The sequence below is a fragment of the Triticum urartu genome, chromosome 5A, assembly GCF_056163025.1.
Source record: "Triticum urartu cultivar PI428250 chromosome 5A, HENAU_Tu73, whole genome shotgun sequence".
In the NCBI taxonomy this organism is placed as follows: Eukaryota; Viridiplantae; Streptophyta; class Magnoliopsida; order Poales; family Poaceae; genus Triticum; species Triticum urartu.
The window spans coordinates 40,856,699-40,863,665 of record NC_141877.1 but is presented as its reverse complement, the minus strand read 5'-3'; positions in this window follow the sequence as shown (position 1 = coordinate 40,863,665).

Sequence of the window (6,967 nt, the reverse complement as noted above, 5' to 3'; positions counted from 1 at the left end):
TTAGCGGGAGCCATCCTGAAGAGGTTGACCACCGTTAGCACATAGACAGATAAATGAAGCTGAAACCAACGGAATGAAAATTGCAACATATAGTCTTCACATCCAAACAAAATGAACGAATGCATTCCTCTTCAAATGGTCACATATCCATAAATTGAGAAGCCACGTGGAATTAAGGTAGAGAAATAAATCAACAAGATATGGATCAAGAACGAATAATCGGTAAGAAATCCCAATCTCAAACCAATATCCGTGGAAGAAGAACTAGAGCTACTAGAATTCCCACCTATGAAACTCGCGAACTTTTCCGGTTATGCAATCAGGTGTTGGGGATACAGGGGAAGCATAATATCTCACCCAAACTAGCAAATCCTACATCCAGCTGTATCCATCCTTCAACACATAACCGAGAAAACTTCGGAAACCATCTACCTCAACCTTCGAAAAGCATCCGTTATACAAGTTATGGCGATACTCCCGAACTCCCGCCCCAGTACTGGGTGGCGTCGAGGTTATCTCACCAACGAACTGCATAAAAGAGATTTTCGATGTCGGCGAACATATCTCAAGTATTCCAGAATTGCAACGATAAAATTATGATGACAACACCTCAGAGCTCAAGTCCTCGGGACAGTTCCACTAAACCCCTGAAAGGAGGCACCAAGACAATGTTCTCATCATAAGCCATGGGAACGATTCCAAGATACTCGCATGACCCTAAAAAATATTTTTAGTGAAATTTAAGAAGAGAAGAGTCAAAACTCTACGTCAGGATGCCTTACCAGAGCGATGAGGAGACTGGGAAGTAAAAAGAATTCCTAAACTCTCCGATATATAATTCCTAAAGACTCAAAACATTTTTCTAGACACAACTCGGCTGCTAAAAACGATCAAGCAATGGGGCTCCTAAGGTCGGGGAAGGCTCTGATTACCAACTTGTAACACCCTCGATGCGGCTATAGCTCCCACGTGTCGAGGCACGACTTAGAGACATAACCGCATTGAAAGCAATGTCGCAAGTCAGGCAATCATTACAACATCCCATGTAGTATATCATAAAAAGGGGAGAAACATAGTTGGCTTACACTCGCCACATCAGATCAATGTACATAAATAACATCCATCATACAAACACTCATGGCCCGACTACGGCGCCAAAATAGAAGAAAACCCAACATGCGACAAGGCCCTGAATCAAACCCCAACTAGGCACCACTACTGATCATCGGGAAAGGAAACATAATAACGCTGAGAGTCCTCGTCGAACTCCCACTTGAGCTCGTACTCGTCACCTGGAGCGGAATCACCTGGACCTGCATCAGGAGTTATAGTATCTGTGAGCCACAGGGACTCAGCAATCTCGCACCCTCGCGAGCAAGACTATTTAAGCTTATAGGAAGGGTAAGGCAATTATGTGTGGAGCTGCAGCAAGCGACTAGCATATATGGTGGCTATCTTATTCGCAAAAGAGAGCGAGAAGAGGAGGCAAAGCGCGAGCGAGAAACTAGAAGGAAACCTGCGCAAACATTACTCCAACACCGTGTCCACTTCCCGGAATCCACCGAGAAGAGGCCATCACGGTAACACACTCAGTTGATTCATTTTAATTAATTAGGGTTCAAGTTATCAACAACCGGACATTAACAAATTCCCATCTGCCCATAACCGCGGGCACGGCTTTCGAAAGTTCAATCCCTGCAGGGGGGTCCCAACTTAGCCCATGACAAGCTCTCACGGTCAACGAAGGAATATACCTCCTCCCAAGACGTTCCGATCAGACTCGGTATCTCGATAACTCAAGACACTTCGACAGGTTAAAACAAGACCAGCAACACCGCCCGAATGTGCCGACAAATCCCGATAGGAGCTGCACATATCTCTTTCTCAGGGCACACTCAGGTTGTCTTCGGTACGGGTAGGCCAGCCCAGAGTTGCCCCTGGTGGCCACCGGCAGCTGACAGGTGGACCAACACTCAGATGAGCACTGTCCCGGGGATGTAAATAAGATGACCCTTGAGTCTGCAGAACCCAAGGGAAAGAAAAGGCTAGCTCGCGAATGGTAAAACCAAGGTTGGGCATTGCTGGACAAGCTTTAATCAAGGCGAAATATCAAGGGGTTCCCATTATAACCCAACCGCGTAAGGAACGCAAAATCCGGGAACATAACACCGATATGACGGAAACTAGGGCGGCAAGAGTGGAACAAAACACTAGGCGAGAGGCCAAGCCTTCCACCCTTTACCAAGTATATAGATGCATTAAGATAACATGGCAATATAATGATATCCCCAACAAGTAAATAAATGATGTTCCAACAAGGAACGGCCTCCAATCTTCACCTGTAACTAGCAACGCTATAAGAGGGGCTGAGCAAAGCGGTAACATAGCCAATCAACGGTTGCTAGGACAAGGTGGATTAGAGGTTTGACATGGCAATTGGGAGGCTGACAAGCAAAAGGTAGGCATCGTAGCATTGGCATAGCAAGAGCGAGCAAACTAGCATAGCAAAGATAGTAGTGATTTCGAGGGTATGATCATCTTGCCTGCACTGTTGTCAGAGTTGACTGGATCCTCACAACCAAACTCAACGGGCTCCTCGATAGCGAACTCGTCTCCCGGCTCTACCCAACAAGACAAACAAGCAACAAGGATACAATCAACCACGTGCAAGACCAAGCAATATGATGAAATGATGATATGCTATGCGGGATGCGATGCGGGATGCAAAATGCAAGATATGACAGGAAATGCATGAACCTGGCCTCAACTTGGAGAACCAAGTGTGCCACTGGATAGAGGGGATGAAATCGCTTGAAAACGATATAAAGATCATTGGAATCAGAGTTACGGTTTGGAAATGGCAAGCGATTTAAGAATGACACCGGTCTGCGATTTACAGCAAGTAGGCATCTAAATGCAACGAAATGAACATGCTACAGCCACCAAACATGACAACAAAATACATGGCATGGATGCACACAAGATTCTTAACAAAAGACTAGCACTGAGCCACGGCCAATTCATCCATTATGAGGTCCAAACAAGCATGGCAAAAACGCAAATGCAAAACAGATTCCAGACTTAGTGAAATTGACACTAGTCTGAAATTTCAGATCACGAAGCCCTCTTCGGAGCAGCAAAAAAACATGATACATGACCTGATTAAGACAAGTAAGAAGATGGAATGGAAAAGCTCAACAAGCTTAACAAAAGTCCCAAAGTGACCTGAGGCCAAAAGGGATCACAAAATATAGTAACGGGCACACGAACATAGCTAAAACACAATCAGTTTTCAGACTTTGTGAAAACTGAGACATGCTGAAATATAACTCACGAAGGCATGTTAACGAGCTCGATGCACTCACCACGGTGCAAGTCATGGCAAGGCAGGCATACATCCATTAAGAAGGCACAAAATACAAGCTATACACGACAACAACAATGGCATAGCATGCACGGATCAACTACAATAACATCGGCAAAATCCCAAACGAGTTGACGATCTGCCCAGATTCACAACGAAGCAAAAGTAGAGCTCGATTGACTCAATCTAGGTTGCTCCATAATTGCAAACAAAGACATGGCTGGATAAAGCATAACATGATTAACAAAACTCCTTTACTGATCATCCTCAAAAGAGGCACGGATCACTAGGAAACAAGCTGAACATATGGCATCATGAACTAAATAATCGCAGACTTTGTGAAAACAACTAGGTCTCTGAAAACAGATTTACCGGGTGCCTCACTTTGCAAGCTTGCACAAGTCACCACACACATCCTAAAAATGCATGGGTTGCACCTCTGGAAAGAAGACAAGATGCTTAACAAAACATATGAAGGACTCACAGGCATAGCATGCACACAATAATCATGGCAAAAATGAGAAAAGTCTAAGATGAACTAGCAGATCTGAGAATTAACTCACGAAGCCTCCTTCTAACAGCATTTTGGGCATCAAGATGAGCTCAAATTAAAATGATGCAATGGAATGAAATGATGAACTCGTCGAGGCAAACATTTTGATATATTATATGCCCAAAACGGAGCTACGGATGCGGAGATACGGCCGGTCAAAGTAGGCATAAAAAATCAGGGGAGAGGGAGAAAAAGTCAACCGTGCGAGATCTAGGGTTTACTGTAGCAGCCGGGTGCACTGTAGCGAATCGCACGTCGCCGGAGTTCGTCGCCGGAGATGGGGGCGCCGGTGGCCGGACTTGGCGAGGGGGAGGCGGAGGCGGCCGGATCCGGTCCCTAGGGTGGCGGAGGAGCTCCGGGAGCTCCGGGCGGCGAGGTGGGGCGGCGCTGGCGAGGGCGGCGGCGCCGGTGGGCGGCGGAGGCGGCGATCGGGCAGCGAGCCGGCGTGCGGCGGCGGGCCACGCCGGTGATGGAGACGAGGGCGCGGGGCGGCGCGGCGATGGCTTCGGGCGGCGGCGGGCAGAACGGGCCGCGGGGGCCGGCTCCGGGCTCCCCGACCCGCGGCGGCGGCGAGATGGCGGGGGCCACGTGGCGCGCTCTCACTTGACAAAGGCGGCGGCGGAGAACTGTCCGGTGACAGCCGGACGTGTCCGGGCGCGCGAGGGGAAAATTAGGGTTTCGGGGGAGGAAGGAGATCCGAAAAATGGTGGGTGTATATATAGGCATAAGTGGAGCTAGGAGAGTCCAAATGAGGTGCGGTTTTCGGCCACGCGATCGTGATCGAACGCTCTAGGACATGGAGCAGAGTTTGGTGGGTTTTGGGCCAAATTGGAGGGGTGTTGGGCTGCAACACACACGAGGCCTTTTCGGTCCCTCGGTTAACCGTTGGAGTATCAAACGAAGTCCAAATGATACGAAACTTGACAGGCGGTCTACCGGTAGTAAACCAAGGCCGCTTGGCAAGTCTCGGTCCAATCCGGAAACGTTTAATCCCCACACACGAAAGAAAGCTAAAAATGACCACCGGAGGAGAGCGAAGCGCCGGGATGCAAAACGGACAACGGGGAAAAAGCTCGGATGCATGAGATGAACACGTATGCAAATGCAATGCACATGATGACATGATATGAGATGCATGAAAAAGAAAACAACACATGGAGACAAAGACCCGAAACCGAGAAATAAATATAACATAACGCCGGAAACGGCAAGAGTTGGAGTACAAATAGGGAAAGTTACATCCGGGATGTTACAACCAGCAAAACCGTAAAATTACGGTACATAATCGGGCCGTCATGCAATCACGATGTATGATCTGCATCATGGGCCCTGTCGGTGTCAAAACCGGCGGATCTCGGGTAGGGGGTCCCGAACTGTGCGTCTAAGGCGGATGGTAACAAGGGGTGGGGGACACAATGTTTACCCAGGTTCGGGCCCTCTTGATGGAGGTAATACCCTACTTCCTGCTTGATTGATCTTGATGATATGAGTATTACAAGAGTTGACCTACCACGAGATCGTAGAGGCTAAACCCTAGAAGCTAGCCTTTAGTATGATTTGTTGTTGTCCTACGGACTAAACCCTCTGGTTTATATAGACACAGGAGGGGGCTAGGGTTACACAGAGTTGGTTACAAGGGAGGACATCTACATATCCGTATTGCCAAGCTTGCCTTCCATGCCAAGGAGAGTCCCATCCGGACACGAGACGAAGTCTTCAATCTTGTATCTTGATAGTCCAACAGTCCGGCCAAAGGATATAGTCCGGCTGTCCGGAGACCCCCTAATCCAGGACTCCCTCAGTAGCCCCTGAACCAAACTTCAATGACGCTGAGTCCGGCGCGCAGATTTGTCTTCGGCATTGCTAGGCGGGTTCTTCCTCCGAATACTCCATAGAAGATTTGGAACACGAGGATAGTGTCCGGCTCTGCAAAATAAATTCCACATACCACCGTAGAGAGAACAATATTTCCACAAATCTGATCTGCCGATGACCTTTCATAATGTGACATCACACCACGGCCTGACCATTATTCAAACCGTTTTTCTCAATCATCCTGCCATCGCATGTTTTGTGAGGCGATTTTATTGGCACGTCTTGTTAGAGCAGAGATCGTGTTCCCCTTATTACGGGATTCTCATCAATATGACCGTGGGTAACCCAATCGTGCCCGTCGGTATGACTCCTCGATTTTAGTGAAGTCCCAAACAGACACGAGGAGGACGCTTGATATTCACCCTCTTTATAAAGAGACAAAGGCCCGTCCTTTTTTCCTCTCGCACTCAATCGAATCCTTCCCCTCCACCTCGAGTTCCAACACCCAAGGCTCAGGTCAGGCGCCTCGGACCTTCAACCATGTCCGGATCCAACCTTCAAGGTTGGTGGATGCCTTCCTCTGTCACAAAGGAAGACATCAAGAAGCTAAGAGAGGCAAGGTATTTGACTGGCGAAATCTCGCACAATTTGCCCGCTCGAGGGCAGGTCATTCCCACTCCCGAACCCGGCGAGAGTGTTGTATTCATCTCTCACTTCCTCCGAGGGCTAGGCCTAGCTCTGGATCCCTTTGTCAGGGGGCTCATGTTCTATTATGGGCTGAATTTCCATGACCTAGCCCCGGATTCCATTCTTCACATCTCATTGTTCATCGTCGTGTGTTAGGCCTTCCTCCGCATTACCCTACACTTCCGCATGTGGTGTGAAGCCAAAGATGATTGAGGGGCGACACGCAAAATGCAGAGGTGCCATAATAAGCAAAAGCGCTGATGTTCCGTGGCCAGAGGGTTCCTTCTCGGAGGTGTCCAGCTTATGGCAATGAGAGTGTTTTTATATCACAGCTCGCCGGGATACCAAGTGGGTGGCCGCCCCTGCCTTTCGCTCGGGCCCCCCACCACAACTGACGTCATGGATCAACAGGGGGCTGGACTGGGGGCCAGTAAATAATGTGCCGTCATTGCAGAGTCGCATCCGAGATCTCCTCGAGAGAGATGTCAGCCTGGTCACGGTAATGCAAGTCATGCTAGTTCGTCGAGTCCTGCCTTGCAAACGTCGAC